Below are 18,070 nucleotides of genomic sequence, written 5' to 3' on the forward strand. Positions count from 1 at the left end.
GGAAAGAGCCTCCTTCTAGGACACTGAGTTCTTCCTCATATGATACCTGTAGTCTATTCACACAGCAGCCAGAGAGCCTTTTAAAATCATGTCACTCCTCTGCTCAAAACCCTTTATGAATGTCCCCATTTCACTCAGCATAAAGTCCAAAATCCCTAGTATAGGATTCTATAGTTCTGTAATTCCACAGGGCCTTCTATTACTTCCCTAACTCCAGGCCACAAAGTTTATGACCTCCTGCCCTACCATTATTCCCCTTGTTCTCTCCGATAAACCACACTGGCTTCCTGACATTCCTCAAATATTGCTGCACACACTCCTGCCTCAGGCCCTTTGCACTGGCTATCCTCTGTGCCTACAAAGTGCTTTTTGTTTTTAATTTTTGGCTGTGCTGGGTCTTTGTTGCTGCAAAGGCCTTTCTCCATTTGTGGCAAGTGGGAGCCACTCCTTGCTGTGCACGAACTTCTTATCATGGTGGCCTCTCTTGTTGCGGAGTACAGGCTCTAGCGTACAAGGGCTTCAGTAGTCGTAGCTCCCAGGCTCTAGAACACAGGCTCAGTAGTTGTGGCTGGCTTAGTTGACCCCTGGCATGTGGGATTTTCCAGGATCAGGAGTCAAACCCGTGTCTCCCATATTGGCAGATGGATTCTTTACCACTGAGCTACCAGGGAAGCCCTACAAAGCTTTATCCTGATGTCTCCATGGTTTGCTCCCTTGCTTATTTCAAGACTTTACTCAAGTCACTTTTTCACAGAGGCCTTCCCTGACTCCCGTGATTTTTTTTTTTTTGTGGGGGTGGGGGGCTTGCCATGTGGCATATGGGATCTTAGTTCCCCAACCAGGGATTGAACCCCTGCCCCCTGTCTTGGGAGTGTGAAGCCTTAACCACTGGACCACCAGAGAAGTCCTCCCTACCCCATCCCTGTGGTAATTTTTAAATATGCCTACAAATCATCCTGGAGAAGGCAATGGCACCCCACTCCAGTACTCTTGCCTGGAAAATCCCATGGACAGAGGAGCCTGGTGGGCTGCAGTCCATGGGGTCGCTAAGAGTCAGACACGACTGAGCGACTTCCCTTTCACTTTTCACTTTCATGCATTGGAGAAGGAAATGGCAACCCATTCCAGTATTCTTGCCTGGAGAATCCCAGGGATGGGGGAGCCTAGTGAGCTGACGTCTATGGGGTCACACAGAGTCGGACACGACTGAAGTGACTTAGCAGCAGCAGCAACAAATCATCCAGTACTCTTCCCTTCTAGAAGTAGAACTCAGTTCTCCTCCCCCTGAATGTTGGTCCAACTTAGTGACTGCTTCTAAAGAACGGAATATGGCGTAACAGTGTGTGACTGCTAAAACAAAGTCATAAAAGGCATTATGATTGCCCTAGTCTGATCAGCAGAAAAGACAGACAAACCCAAACTGAGGGACATTTCACAAAATACTTCATTAGTACTTTTGAAATTCTCAAGGTCATGAAAAACAAACAAAGACTGAGAAACTGTCACTGATCAAAGGGGACCAAAGGAACATGATGACTAAATACAACGTGTCATCCTGGATTGAATCCTAGAACAGAAAAAAGGACATTGATGGAAAAACTGGTGATATCTGAATAAAGTCTATAGTTTAGCTAATAGTAGTGTACCAATGTTAATTTCTAAGTTTTGACAAATGTACCATGGTTATATAAGATATTAATGTTAGAGGAGCTTGGATAAAGTGTATATGGGAACTCTCTGTACTATCTTTGCAACATGTCTCTAAATCTAAAATGATTGCAGCATAAAAAGTGGTTTCCTCGTTGCTCTCTTTCTTGACTCACACACTGCCATGCCATGGGGATACTTAAATGGTAAGGATCATGTGGCGAGAAACTGAGGCCTCCAGCCAAAGCCGTGTGAGAAGCCATCTTGGAAGATCCTCCAGTTCTAGTCAAGGCTTCATTCACTGCAGTCCTGACTGACCCCTTGAGTGCAGCTTCAAAAGAGATCCTGAGCCCATACTACCCAGCTTAGCCGCTCTTGAACCTCAGAAACCATGAGAGATAATAAATGTTCACTGTTGCTTTAAATCTCTAAGTTCCAGAGCAATTCATTATGCAACAACAGATAACTAATACGTGCCCTAATCTAAAGGTCTCCTTATAGCCACACTCAACCCTTTTCTGACCTTAATTTTCTTCATAGTACTTACTATAGAACAGCTTGTTTAACTTGTCTCCACACCAGAATATGCTGCTGCTGCTGCTGCTGCTAAGTCGCTTCGGTTGTGTCTGACTCTGTGCGACCCCATAGACGGCAGCCCACCAGACTCCCCCGTCCCTGGGATTCTCCAGGCAAGAACAAGGGAGTAGGTTGCCATTTCCTTCTCCAATGCATGAAAGTGAAAAGTGAAAAGTGAAAGGGAAGTCGCTCAGTCGTGTCCGACTCCTAGCGACCCCATGGACTGCAGCCCACCAGGCTCCTCCGTCCATGGGATCTTCCAGGCAAGAGTACTGGAGTGGGTTGCCATTGCCTTCTCCGACCAGAATATGAGTTACATGCAATTGAAAACTACATCCCTAGTACCTAGAATTGTGCCTGACACACAGCAAATGCTCAGTGAAGGATAGTTGTTGTAGATATTACTATTGGATAATAAAGGGTTAGGTAAAAATTCCTTTCCTTTGTCCTTACCTGGAAAAAAAAAACCTTCCCCTGAGGTTCAGGGTGGAGGATCAGGGCTATATGGCACCAAGAAATGTGAGCAGAAATGAGTGTGAAACCCTAATTTCTAAGTCCAACTTCCTCATCCACTGAGATCCCTTAGACAAGCTCTTCCTCCCTCTGGGTCTGTTTCCTCACCAAAAAAATTCTAAAGACTGGGATGACCTACAAGTCACCAAGATTTTTTCTTTGGCTCTAACAACCAATGATTCTAAGAATGGGCTGAAAGAATGAAGTGCAAACGTTCAATTCTGAAGCCGGAGGAAAGGGGGGATGAAGAATGTGTTTATCTTCCACAGGGACCAGGTAGAAGCTGTGACTACAACTTGAAAACCTTTTTGCATTTGATAACCTACTCCTTTGCCCCAGACCCTGGTGCCCTGCTCCCCTCCTCTGCAAATCCTTCCTGGGGCCTGGGTTAGCTACCTGTGTCTCCAGGCTCCTATTTTCCTTCACATAAGTCTTTATAAGTCTATACTTTTCAAATAGTATAGTAATGGAATCTTTGTGTCCTGGAGCCTTAGCTTGTAACAGAAACAAGCAAGTCCCAGGAAATACTCCTAGTTCTTGCAATTCCCTCCATGGAATATGAACTCTAAAGGGGAAAAGGAAAGAGAAAAGGGAGAGGGAGGAAGACTAGGTCTGTGCTGGGACTCCCTTAAACCTTACCCTTTCCTTCTTCTCCAGCCTTAGGCTCACTACCAAGCGAAGCATGCCTACCAGCCTGCCCGCCTCTGTCTCACCTATGTACAAGGTCAAATGCCACTTACATGAGCCATGTTATCTTTACCTGCTCCTCCCTCCCTCTCCGGGTCTCCAAAAACTTCCTGCTATTTGGTATGAAGTCATTTCTCTCCAGAAGAACAGCTCATGTAAAAGTTTAAAAAAACCTGGTATATCCTGGGAATCATAGGTAGCGTGTGTCATGTTTAATCATGTTAAGTGAGGTTGGAAATAGTGGAGATGGAGCAGAACAGGTAGGCAAGTAGTAGCACTGGTGGAGAATTTTGTCTCATAGGCCATGGAAGCCATTGAAGAATTCTGCACAGGTTGGAACTCACTTCTCTTCTTCTAAGCCCTCTTCACTCACATCTCTTCCTATCTTTTTCTGTACTCATCTTGCCTCTGGCATCCCATTTGGCTCATATGACAATCTTAATAACACCAAAAATGTATTGAGAACTTTCACTGTGCAAGCCTTCTGTTCACACTACCTCATTTCAACCTTTTAGTATACATGAGATAGACGTTATTATTGTCCCCATGTAACAGGCTTCAGCAATACGTGAACCGTGAACTTCCAGATGTTCAAGCTGGTTTTAGATAAGGCAGAGGAACCAGAGATCAAATTGCCAACATCCTCTGGATCATCGAAAAAGCAAGAGAGTTCCAGAAAAACATCTATTTATGCTTTATTGACTATGCCAAAGCCTTTGACTGTGTGGACCACAATAAACTGTGAAAAATTCTGAAAGAGATGGGAATACCAGACCACCTGACCTGCCTCTTGAGAAACGTATATGCAGGTCAGGAAGCAACAGTTAGAACTGGACATGGAACAACAGACTGGTTCCAAATAGGAAAAGGAGTTCGTCAAGGCTGTATATTGTCACCCTGCTTATTTAACTTGTATGCAGAGTACATCATGAGAAACGCTGGGCTGGAAGAAGCACAAGCTGGAATCAAGACTGCCGGGAGAAATATCAATAACCTCAGATATGCAGATGACACCACTCTTATGGCATAAAGTGAAGAGGAACTAAAAAGCCTCTTGATGAAAGTGGAAGTGGAGAGTGAAAAAGTTGGCTTAAAGCTCAACATTCAGAAAACGAAGATCATGGCATGTGGTCCCATCACTTCATGGGAAATAGATGGGGAAACAGTGGAAACAGTGTCAGACTTTATTTTGGGGGGCTCCAAAATCACTGCAGATGGTGACTTCAGCCATGAAATTAAAAGACTCTTACTCCTTGGAAGAAAAGTTATGACCAACCGAGATAGCATATTGAAAAGCAAAGACATTACTTTGCCAACAAAGGTCCATCTAGTCAAGGCTATGGTTTTTCCAGTGGTCATGTATGGATGTGAGAGTTGGACTGTGAAGAAAGCTGAGCGTTGAAGAATTGATGCTTTTGAACTGTGGTGTTGGAGAAGACTGTTGAGAGTCCCTTGGACTGCAAGGAGATCCAACCAGTCCATTCTGAAGGAGATCAGCCCTGGGTGTTCTTTGGAGGGAATGATGCTAAAGCTGAAACTCCAGTACTTTGGTCACCTCATGCGAAGAGTTGACTCATTGGAAAAGACTCTGATGCTGGGAGGGATTGGGGGCAGGAGGAGAAGGGGACGAAAGAGGATGAGATGGCTGGATGGCATCACTGATTCGATGGAGTTTGAGTGAACTCTGGGAGTTGGTGATGGACAGGGAGGCCTGGCGTGCTGTGATTCATGGGGTCGCAAAGAGTCGGACACAACTGAGCGACTGAACTGAAGTGAACTGAACAGGTGAGAAAAATGGTTCCAATGATTTGTCCAAAATTGCAAATCAAGGAAGAAGCAGAGCCCAATTTTTTAAGCATACATTGATTGGTCCATGCTCTCTGCCCGTTTCCAAAATCTCTCCTTTGGGGGAAAAATTAGAGCTGTCCCTAGGAGGTTGTGACGGAGAAGGCAATGGCACCCCACTCCAGTACTCTTGCCTGGAAAATCCCATGGACAGAGGAGGCTGGTGGGCTGCAGTCCATGGGGTCGCTAAGAGTCGGACACAACTGAGCGATTTTACTTTCACTTTTCACTTTCATGCATTGGAGAAGGAAATGGCAACCCAGTCTGGTGTTCTTGCCTGGAGAATCCCAGGAACAGGGGAGCCTGGTGGGCTGCCGTCTATGGGGTCGCACAGAGTTGGACGCGACTGAAGTGACTTAGCAGCTAGGAGGTTGTGAAGTCTGGAGACAGAACAGGAAAGAATCCAAAGACGAAATAATTCTGGAAGAGAGATTTCCAGGCTCTGATGGAACCTATCTCACCCAGTGGTACTGCCTGGCTATGCTTACCAGGTAGTCTTTTTCCATTTTCCCACTCCCTGTCTTGGCCCACTTGCTTCCTCCAGTTCTCATATCTTCCTTCACCTCCTTGGATTCTGCTTGCCCTTGTCCTTCAGATTCTGGGTAATGCATTTGTTCTGAACATGCCTAGATGGACCAGGACCTTCTGGAAGCCTCCAGATAATTCAAGTATCTGGAGAAGTTAGCCATACCTCCACCCTCTTCCCCAAACTCTAACAAAAGGGGGCTGGCCTCATCCAGGGCTTCCAAGGCTCTTCAGCAAAGGCTAGTTCCTCTCTATCTCATCTCCTACACCTGTGTCCTCTTACAAGCTAAACACACATAACCACAAGAGCTTCTCAGAACATGCCAAGTTACTGAAATCTTTGCACATGTATTTTCTCTCTCTGGAATGCCAACATCCCCTCCACACCAAGTTTGTCACCTGGAAAACTCCTAAGTATCTTCAGTCTTGACTCAAACCTTGAACTTTATCCCTACCAACATCACCGTTCAGGCCAGCATTCCTTGCATAGATTATTCCTTCACTGGTCCATAGGTTGCTACTCTGGCCCCACACCATCTATTTCCCACACTGTATCCAGAGTAATCGTTCTAGAATGTAAACTTAATCTTATCACCTCCTTTCTTAAAACTTTTAAAGGTTTCCATGTCCTCAAAGTAAAGACATAATCCTTAACCTGGTTTGGGGCCTCTTCTACCCGACTCCCACCCATTTCTCTAGAAGGTGTGTCTTCCGACTGAGTCAACCACCATACTGGTACTCCAGCCAGATTTCTGGACACTTTTACTCAGTTCCTTGAAACTCGCTATTCTCTCTTGACCCTACATGGTGCTCCCTTGGCTGGGAATTATCTTTCCCTTCTCCTTCCCCAGCTGACTTCCACCAACCTTTCAGGCAGGTCTCAGCCTGAACTCCCTTCACACTGAACCTTCCAGAACTCCCTGAAATAGGTGAGCTGCTTCTGCTTTTTGCCCCTAGTACCATTATTTCCCCTAAGACAGCATTTATCCTGTTTGTTATTACCTATGTATTTATTCATATCCCCCCAAACTCAATTGGGAGCCTACCTTATCACCTGCTATAACCCACAGTCTAGTACTAATGGGCTCTCCATGGATAACTGTTGCAGTGGTTGGTGAACAAAGCCTTCTCTGTCTTCACAGTGCAAACTCAGACACCCACTGCAGCTTCTACCACCATCATCCACAGAGTTACTCTTATGGATTACTGTTTCTCCAGGTGTTCTTCTCTCTTTATGGACTGGCATGGCACCTTTCATGTTAGTACTCCAACACTTAATTCAGAGCACAGCATTCATCCTTCCATCCATTTTCTCATTATTGTTTTTTTTTTTTAATATTTATTATCAGGACTTTCCTGGTAATTCAGTGCTTAAGACTCCACACTGCCAATGCAGGGGGCCCAGATTTAATCCCTGTTCAGGAAACTAGATCTGGGCATTCCACATCTAAGACCTGGTGCAGTCAAATAAAGTAAAACAAATATATATATATATATATATATATATATATATATATGTGTGTGTATGTATATGTGTATATACATATATATATATATATATACACTAGACACTTCGGATACAGCAGTGAACAAGATAGACAGGCCCTGCTGTCAAGTTTATATTCTAGTGGCATATATGGGTAACTAGTGAACAGGAGGTTGAGTGGATCCCAGTCCTACTGGGAAGCCCCTGAGGACTTTCCTTTCCACAGTTACAAAGCACGGAGCATAGACTCTGAGGGAGGGGAATATGTTCTCTTGGTGACCTCTGGATCTCCCTTTTTCCAGGTTTCCTTGGGATCAGCCATGAAGCATCAGCAGCAGAAGCCAGGAGGAAGGGAGTGAGGGAGGTTGGGCCGAGTGGAGAGGGTCCCAGTCTCTAAGGACAGGCAATGGCATTGCAGCCCCATGCTCACAAGCACTCTGCCAGAACAGTTTGGTAACTGGCTTTCCTCTCTATCCTGGAGCAGAGAAAGAAAGAGATCCATCCACTGAGGGAAAGACATCAATGGACAGAGATGACAGAGGAAAAAGGAAGGACAGGAAAAGTGGAACAGAGAGGTGGAGGAGGAGGAGTCAGAAATACAGGGAAAGGGAAGGAGACTGAAGCATAAACAGAAGGCCTGCAGGACTGAGCCCTCCCTGTGTTGCTAGGAGAAAGCTTAGCTTCTCATTCAGGTCACTGGGGGGAAGAAGATTCAATTTTGAGCCCCTGGGATTCCTGAGATGCTTTCCCAAGACCTCTGATCCCTCAATTGTCTTTGGCCCCATCTGATCATCCCAGGAACCTTCTGCCAAGGACCCATTAGCCCCCAAAGCAAGATATACTCTGTGCAGACCCTGACAAGCAAAAGATATGCAGTGATGGAAAAACACAGTTACTCTGAGCACAGCAACCTCTGATTTTCATCTTTTTCAGAAAAGATCATAGCAAAGACCCTGCATTCACCATCTGTTTCCTAACTGGGGGCTTCAGGCTCCGCTCACTGAGATACCAGCCTGACCATATCCTAATCTGCAGGCACAGAGCAGAAACTTCCTGAGCTGAGAGCTGGGAAGGCAGAGGCCCCCACCCCAGGAACTCCCAGATGCCAAGCAGGAGTCTGAGTTCTTAATTGTGCTGCTGCTCTTGCCAGCAGTCTGGGCTGCTCGCTCCTGAGGCTGCGATGCCATCTGCTGCTCAACTGAGGAAACTGGCTGAACTCTGACTGCACAGCCAAAGCTGAACCTGGCAGGAGTCAGCAGGGAACCCGCCTGGGTCTCCGGAGAGCCCTGTCTTTGTCTCTGAACAGACTCAATACGGGGCCTCAGGGACTGAGCAAATACTCTCTTCCCTGTCATCAGTCTTTTTAGACCAGGCAGGAAGACTTCACATGAAGGTACAGGAGGATGTGGCAGGGTAGGTGTGTCTTCATAAAAGTCCAGTGTCATCTCAAGGTTAAATTGCCCAGAGAGGTCCTAGCCTGCCTTTGAAGTTCTACTGCTTTCCTTAAAGCATTTTTTTTTTTCTTTGCAGGTTTAACTAAGATTAGTCCATGTTCTGTTAATTAGGTGAATGAAATAATGAGGCCAGGCCTAGAGGAAGTGGGGCTTTGATGAAAAGAAACATCCTCCTACAGGAGGATAAAGTAAGATCTTTAGAGTCACAGTGGGTTTCTCAAGCTCCTACTCTGTATTGGCCCTGTTCAGGCCTCAACCCAGATAGGGTTGTGAGCACCAGTATTTTAGGGGTCACATGCTAATATCTGCCACATATTTGTTGAAGTAATGGTTATTTTAAGGACGTTTTCTTCCTCAAACTAGTTATAGTAGCCAGCCTCCAAGGTGAACCCCAAAGACCCCCATCTCTTGATATTCACATACTCGCAGTCCTCTCCCACATAGTACCAGGGTTTATCTGTGCGACCAACAAATGTAACAGAAGTAATGGTATATAACTTTAAGGATTAGATCATAAAAGATACTGTGGCTTCCCACTAGGTTACTTTCTCTCTGGTGGAAGCCAATTGCTACATAGTGAACAGCCCTATGGAGAGGTTCATGTGAGGGAACTTGGGACTTCTTGTCAACAGCCCCGTTACTGATCTTGGAAGCAGATCCTCCAGCCTCAGGCAAGCCTTAAGATGACAGAAGCACTAGAGGACAGCCTAACTATAGGCTCATGGGTGACTCTGAGCCAGTTCAATTGAGCTGCTCCCAGTTCAGAAACTGTGTGAGATTAACTTTTGCTGTTTGAAATTCTTAAAGTTTGGGGGTAATTTGTTATGTAGCAACAAAATAAACCTGTCATATGGTATAGTATACCTGTCATATGACATATCATCTGCATTATATGACTTCATTTCCTTGTAAGAGCTGGCATCAGGACCCCAACCCTTCAGTTTCTCTAACATGATCTCCTACCATTCTCTCCACTCACCCTCACCCTAGGCTCACTCCTGCCTGAGGCTCTTTCAACTTGCTTTCATATCTGCTGGAGACACTTCCTAAACCATGCTAAATCTCTGCATGGTCACCTCTTTATCTCTTTCAGGTCTTTATTCAGATGTGAGGTCTTCAGTATAGCCTTTCTTGACTCCCTGCACCCCTTATTGGCAACTCCCACATTTGTCTATCCCTTATTCCACTTTATTTTTATTCTTAGCCTTTATGATTAAAATCCCATGGATGGAGAAGCCTGGTAGCCTACAATCCATGGGGTCACAAAGAGTCGGATATAACTGAGTGACTTCACTTTCACTTTTTCTTTCTTTATGATTATAAGGCACATATATATGTATTATGTAACATAGATAATAAAATATATTTTACATATTTATAACTTCTATCTCCCCCACTAGAATGTAAGCTCCATGAAGGCAAGAATTTGTGTTTTTGTCTCTTTTGGTCACTGCTCTGTCCTCAGCAACTGAAATAGTGATAAACACATTGTAATAGTTGCACAATACATATTTAGTTGAATGGGGAAAATGAAAGCCATAATTAACCAATTATAGTATGTATGTCTTTTAGATCTTATATCATATGTTACATACCATATGTTGATGTCACATATATATTATACTTAAACACAATACAGGAAATGGCAAACTACTCCAGTATTCTTGCCTGGGAAATCCCATGGACAGAGGAGACTTGGTGGACTACGGGGTCACAAAAGAGTTGGACACGCTAAACAGCAACAAGCATGACATCCTGATATTCTCTTCTTATCCTTTCAGTAACCTATTTAACTTTATACTTTGTATATTTGTAAATCCCCAATGGCTCAGTGGGTGAAGAATTTACCTGCAATGTAGGAGACACAGAAGAAGTGTGTTTGATCCCTGGGTCAGGAAGATCCCCTGGAGAAGGAAATAGCAACCCACTCTAGTATTCCTGCATGAAAAAATGCCATGGACAGAGGAACCTGGTAAGCTACAGTTCAAAGGGTGGAAAAGAGTCAGACACAACTGAGCAACTAAGCATGCACAACGCTGTGCAGAGACAGTATGCCCATAAATAAGAAGACCTAGCTTTTTGTTGCTTGCTGGTTAGCTATGTGACTATGAGCCAGGCATGTAATCTCTCTGAGCCTCAGTTTTACTCATCTATAAAATAAGTCCATTATAATTTCCCTGTCCTATCATAGGGTAGTTGTAAAAATCAAATGATAATGAATGTTACAGCATTTTTTAAAAATCTAACACATAAGTGTCTCTGAAATGTGTTCCAAAGACCACCTGATCCAGGATATGCTCTGTGGAGAAAAAAAAAGATCAAGAGATTTGGGGAAATGAATTCCAGTATTCTAAGGCCCCCCAGCTCCCCAACCCTATGGACACTCCCAATTTATTAGCACATGAAAGGCTCTGAAAACCCTTCTGCCTGAAAGGTTTTCCCCGAGTGCACCTGACTACACTTGGGGGGAACCTTGCTGTCTAAATATAGAGAGTATCGCCTTTGTTAGCAGCATAACAGTGTTACTTTAGACCAAGAAGGAATTCTAAAGTTTTTGGAATCGAAATCCGAGCGAGGCAGGCGATGAGATCCAACAGCTGATATGGAGACTTGGGGGAGGAGGAATGAAGAAAACGAAATGGAGGAGGCACGAGAGAGGGGGGAAGCAAAGCAGCAAGAATAAGGAAAAGAAGGAAGAAGAAAAATGGTGGTAAAGGGAGGAAAGGACAACTAAAATAATCTCCTTTGAAAAGAACCCAGCAGAACAAAGGCAACCTGAAATTTCCTGTGGGTGGGGGCGGGGGAGCGAATCCAGGAATCCTGGTGCTGCCTGCTGAGCCAGGCTTATTCCTTTGAGCGCTGCCTCTGCCAATTTCCGCAGTTAGAGCTCCGGCTTCCTTTTCAGTTTCAAAGAACCTCTGATTGAAGAGATTTCTTCTTTATCAGGGAGGAGGAATCAGGTAAACCAAATCAACAGCTTCTCAATTTGGTGTACTTATTAAGTGCCTGAAATGGCAGCTGCCATTTTTCCTTTCCTTGTGAGCAATAAGCCTTCTGGCAGCATTCATCTCCCCAGAGCATGTCTGGCTTGGAAAAGGAAGAAGAACTGCAATTTCTCTTGAAAAGATTCCCTAGGCTAAATGGGACATGAAGAGGTTAGCAGGTTTACCTCTGGATCAGCCTTCCTCAGCCCAGTCTAAACAGATATTTGTAGAAAAAAAATTCTGTAGCTGTCCAGCTACACTTATATTTCCAGCCCTCACAGTCAAGAAGTTCTTTGTTATACCTTATTTCAGTCTTTTTGTATAATTTCATTATTTTTACTGCCTTTTCTTTACCCCAGAATAAGGAAGTAATCTGTTATAAATTGTATGTATAGTGCACTTTGTAGTAACCGATTTCTCTGGGTATACAACTGGTTGCTGCTGCTGCTGCAAGTTGCTTCAGTCGTGTCTGACTCTGTGCGACCCCATAGACGGCAGCCCACCAGGCTCCCCCGTCCCTGGGATTCTCCAGGCAAGAACACTGGAGTGGGTTATACAACTGGTTAATACCAACTAAAGAATCTCATTTCCTACCAAATGAGAGACTGGAGGTTTTTTTTGTAATTGTGAGATTCAAAGATGGGATAAGGAGGTAATGGGAAAGGAAGCAAATATGTTGGGCACCTGCCCAGTCCCTTATATATGCTCTCTTATTTAATCATCACAACAATCTAAAATGCAGAGATTACAATTTGCATTTTATAAGTGAGGAAACTGAAGTCCAGAAATCAAACCGCTAATATGTAAGTGGTGGAATCAGAATCAGATCCACATTTGACTGTCAAATTCATGTTCTCTCTACCCCAAGGGCTTGTATATAACACAGAGAAACCTGGGTCTTTGATTGTCTTGCATTCCTTATAATAAATTTGGTGTATTCTTTAACCCCACAAACATGCTGGGATCTGGCCTGTTTTCACAGGCCCATTTACTGCAGGTTAAACTTAGCATCAGAAAGGTGCTAATAACTCCCTGAAGGTTTTTCTGTGACCCAGACTGAACTCAATCTACCTGATGTCACCTGCCTCATTAGACTGTAATCTCCACAATGGTAAGGACCATGTCTGTCTTATTCAGCACTGTATTCTCCTAGTGCCTAGCACAGGACCTGCTACATGGTAGATATTCAATATTTGTTGAATGAATGAATAAATGCATGACAAAGACAGACAAAAGACTCCATAATGCAAGATAAGAGAAACTAAGATGAAGATTAAAAAGGCCAACCAACATTTATTTTAAAGACGAAGCAAGGAAGAGTAGAGATAGCCAGGAAGAGAATGAGAGACAGCAAGATAAGAAAACTCAGCACAAACAAGCAAGATAAAAATAGCCTCTTGCCACTGTCCTTTTAAAATTACTTTCTATATTTGAGTCTAAGTGACAAGTGAAATCTCCTCTGTAATTTCCCATGTGTTCAGCTTAATGAATTTCCGGCACATGGTTTCAGTATTGGAGGGCCAATTTGGACACTGTGGGGGTGGGGTTGGTGAGAAAATGAGGGGTATGGAAATAGACTAACTAATTGAGTCTAGAAACCAAATGAAGGGGGTGATTGGAAGCATGTGAGGAGGGAGCCAAGTCTTGGAACTTGCTCAAAATTAAGAAGGACTTGGAATTAGTCTTGCTCTAGCTGATGTCACCATGATATTTCCCTACATGCCATAGAGGGAGCCTCGAATCCCAGAATGCCTTGCAACTGTTCTTTGTACCACATTGCCTATTTTCTAAAGAGCTTTATCTGTTTATATACAGGATATTCTATTAAAGATTTAATTTCAGCCACTGGAAAGAATAAAGAGACTCTAGCTCTTTCAGGTCCATATACCTTCTATGCAGTAGGTACACTATAAATGTTAAACCAAAACAGTATGAGGGAGTCAAACTAGGGACTGAAAGTTGTTCAGTCTTGTCCTACTCTTTGCGACCCCATGGACGATACAGTTCATGGAATTCTCCAGGCCAGAATAGTAGAATGGGGAGTCTTTCCCTTCTCCAGGGGATCTTCCCAACCCAGGAATTGAACTGGAGTCTCCTTCATTGCAGGCAGATTCTTTACCAGCTGAGCTATCAGGGAAGCAAGCTAGGGAGGGGGAATATAAGAATGCACAGTCTACCCTTCTGCATCTGTTTGTGCTGCCAACTCTAATGCATTTTCTCTGTATACTGAGGAGGGAACTCTGAAAGGCCATAGGGCCCAGAATAAAAAGTCCTTTCTAGACCTTAAAATTGGCAATGACCATGAGGTCCACTATTTTAATCAGAATTACAGATCTTTTAGGCCCCTGGTATGCTTTCTACTGTTGTCTTAACCCCTTGATTGAGATAGAATTCACATACCATACAACTTACTCATTTAAAATATACAATTCAATGGTTTCTATTATATTCACAGATATGTGCAACCATCACCACAATTTTAGGACATTTTCATCACCTCAAAAAGAAACCTCATAACTTTTAGCTATCCTACAGCCCTCCACCTTGATCTAAGCAACCCTCTGATTTTCTTTCTGTCTTTATAGATTTTCCTATCCTGGACTTTCATATGTATGGTATTAAGCAATATGTGATGAAAGTGAGTGAAAGTGTTAGCTGCTCAGTCGTGTCCGACTCTTTGTGACCCCATGGACTGTAGCCCACCAGGCTTCTCTGTCCATAGCATTCTCCAGGGAAGAATACTGGAATGGGTAGCCGTTCCCTCTTCCAGGGGATCTTTCCAACCCAGGGTTTGAACCCTGATCTCCTGCATTGCAGGCAGATTCTTTACCATTTCAGCTACCAGGGAAGCCCAGCAATTTGTGGTTTTGTAACCAAAAGTGAGATCTGCTTGCTGCTCAAAAGCCAATAAAGAGGCCAGGTTGGTGGAAACTTTGCTTTATTTGGGATGCTAGTAACCGGGGAGATGGGGAGCAGAGGGACACCTGTCCAGAGGCCAATTCCCCTCTACCTCCAACAATCAGGAGACAAGAGCTTTTTATAGTTGGAGGGAGGGGGCCACATGCAGAAAGAGTATAGTCAGCTCTGACAGTTATCTTGAAATTGGTCATTGGTGGTCTGACCAGCAACATCTTGTTTTAAGTACAGTTAATCTTCAGTTCTATGGTCTGCTGCTGTGCTGCTAAGTCGCTTCAGTCATTTCCAACTCTGTGCAACCCCAGAGACGGCAGCTCATGAGGCTCTGACATCCCTGGGACTCTCCAGGCAAGAACACTGGAGTGGGTTGCCATTTCCTTCTCCAATGCATGAAAGTGAAAAGTGAAAGTGAAGTCGCTCAGTCATGTCCAACTCTTCACGACCCCATGGACTGCAGCCTACCAGGCCCCTCTGTGCATGGGATTTTCCAGGCAAGAGTGCTGGAGTGGGGTGCCATTGCCTTCTCTGGTTCTATGGTCAGGTTGTCACATTTCCTTGAGGCCAGTTTTCAGAGTTCTGACAGCTTATGTCATGGCTATAATCTGGTCATCATGTAGTTAACGTCTTCCACCTGGTGGGGGTTTCAGTATCTACAAGACAGCTCACAGGATATGGCCCAGAATGTTATCTATGCCCTTGAGAAGGAACTAAAGTCCTTAACTGTGCTAAGGACTAAACTATTATTTAATCTTGTTAGACTGCTTTCCTTTGTTTTTGAATTTCTCTAATTAAACTGGTTCTTTGGCTTAAGTTTTTCTGGGCTTCCCTGTTGGCTCAGTGATAAAGAACTGCCTGCCAATGCAGGAGATGCAGATTTGATCCCTAGGTTGGGAAGATCCCCTCGAGGAGGAAATGGCAACCCACTCCAGTATTCTTGCCTGAAGAATTCCATGGACAGAGGAGCCTGACAGGCTACAGTCCACAGGGTCACAAAAGAGTCAGACACGAGTTAGGGAGTAAACAACAACAAAAGTTTTTCCACAGACTAAAGGCAGGTGGAGGACATGGGGAGCAATGACCATAGGGTCCTACTCCATTTCAGCCTGGCTTCTTTAACATAATGGTTTCAAAGTAGGTTCATTTAGGTTGTATCATGTGAATTAGTACTTCATTTCTTGTTATGGCCAAAATATATTTCACTGTATAGATATACCACATTTTATTTATTCATTTGTCAGTTAAATGACATTTGTTTCAACTTTTTAACTCTAACAAATAATGGTACTATGAACATGTGTGTGCAAATTTTTGTGTAGATTTGCATTTTTACTTTCTTGGGTATATACCTAGGTGTGGAATGGTTAAGCCTTAAAGTAACTCTATGTTTAATACTATGAGGAACAGCCAGGCTGTTTTCCAAAGCGCCTGTACCATTTCACATTCCCATCAGCAGTGTATGAGGGTTCCAATTTCTCTATATCCTTGCCAATCCCCATATGCTTTTGGGAAATAAGGACTACTACAGGGCCCCACTCTAACTTGGGTAGCTATTATAGAGCAGCAGCAAGGGGTATAGGGATGCAGGAGGGATCCCTCTTCTACTCTAAGCCTTTATGATCAGCCAGAGGGAATACTGATATCTTAAGTACTCTCCTTGATTCCGCAGGCAAGGTTAGCTGCCCCCTGACATATGCCCAAGGATACTTATTTTACTTATCTTTCTTCCCCACTAGATTGTAAGCTTTAGGTAGGCTGGAATCTCCTCTCCTCTGACTTTATACACAGTACCTATTCAGGATCTTCAGTAGATGTTTAGTAAATGTTGATTGGCTGATTGACTAATTGAACAAGTGATTAAATATCTCTCTACTGGTGATTCTTGTCCAGAGAAGGGAGGAAAAGAGCAGTCTCAAGGGCAAAACACATCCAGTAAGGAAGCAAGACAGAGAGGATAAATGAAGGAGAAAGGGAAAGGAGCTTGGAAGCAAAACAAAAAAAAAGAAGCAGCTTGGAAACCTAGCGTCCTTTGGGGCCAGCTTTTCAATTATGAGATCAAACTCAGGGCTAATGGACCTATTCTAATCCTTTGCCTTTCATCTGGCTGCTTTTTTTTTTTTTTCTAAAATTTTCCCTTTTCTTTTTCATTATTATTCCTAACAATTTTGTCTTTACAAGAATAAGAAATAAACAAAAAGGTAAAAAAGTAGTTGCTACTATAAGTAAAAGACCACATAATACAACTCACCAAAATGAATTCATAATTTAAAAGGATGGAGATTAAGACTATAAAGGATTTTTTAACTGGAAAATGAAGAAATCATAATCTAGGTTTTCCTCAAAAGGATACTGAATGGCCTATACCTTAAAAAGGTGACTCCATTTTCAATACCACATGAGAACATGGCCCATCTCTCAGCCTTATTAATGACTGACCTTCCCTCTAGACAAATCCTGCCTTCTTCTTGGACTCATCTGTGACTTCAGTTGACTCCAAGTCATTTGGTCCCTCTATCCACAAAGGCCCTGGTATCTCTCTATTCCCAATTACTTCCTGTCTCTGCTCTGAAACCACACATGCACACTTTCACACAAACTTCATCTTTCCTTTTCATGAATCCTCAGGGTAGCTGTGCCTTCTCCATTTTGTGTGTATGGAAAGGAAGAAAGCAAAATACATGAGATGCCAATGCAATACAGAGCTCCTTTAGGAGAGCTCTGCAGGACGATTACCCACCCAATCGGCCCAGTTTGGTGTAGCTCTCATAACCATCCTTTATGTTTGCTGTAGCTCTCATAACCATCCTTTATGAACACACTATGATAGCTGGATGTGGGCACTGATTAGGGCAGCAGTCTTCAGCCACATTCCTATTTAACTGCAAAGCACATCTCCTGCCTACCAGCCCAGCACTGATCATATGATGTTTTTAAATACTGTATTTATGTAAGCCTTTTTCCTACCATAGACTGTGTCCAACTCCATCCAAACTGGGGAGGGTTTGTGTTTGCCACTTCAGGGCTCTCTATCCTTAGAGCCTGAAATTTTTTCCTGGAATCAATGTAGGACTCTGGGCTTTCTCAGCAGAGGTCTGGGAGGGTTGGGTTTATAGGAAGCACATTTTTTTTCCCATTATGAAATACCTGAGGAAATAGATAATAAGACATGCTGGCAGATGACAAGGACTTTGGCTACTCCCAAGGGTTCACCTGACAAAGGTGCCAGGTGCAATAGATGGGCCGAGCCAACCAGATGCTGGGGACTGGGGGCAGGGAGATGCCAGGAACAAAGTGGCTTTAGAATTTGGAAAATTATAGAATGGATTTAGGAAGTACTGCTACTGGACCTTGCCTTTCTTATCCTCAGCTTCACCAAAATGTTCAGTAGGAGAGAATCATAGTGACTTCAAGTAGTGAGGGGAGGATTAGTGTTCAAAAGA

General features: G+C 43.7%; 1 protein-coding gene across 1 annotated transcript in view; it reads right to left on the bottom strand.

The window, feature by feature from the left end:
- Positions 1 to 18,070, bottom strand: part of SIL1 (SIL1 nucleotide exchange factor) — a 320,877-nt gene that overhangs the window by 298,789 nt on the left and 4,018 nt on the right. The gene's annotated exons all lie outside the window — the stretch shown is intronic.

This window comes from Bos taurus, chromosome 7 (assembly GCF_002263795.3).
Source record: "Bos taurus isolate L1 Dominette 01449 registration number 42190680 breed Hereford chromosome 7, ARS-UCD2.0, whole genome shotgun sequence".
Taxonomy (NCBI): domain Eukaryota; kingdom Metazoa; phylum Chordata; class Mammalia; order Artiodactyla; family Bovidae; genus Bos; species Bos taurus.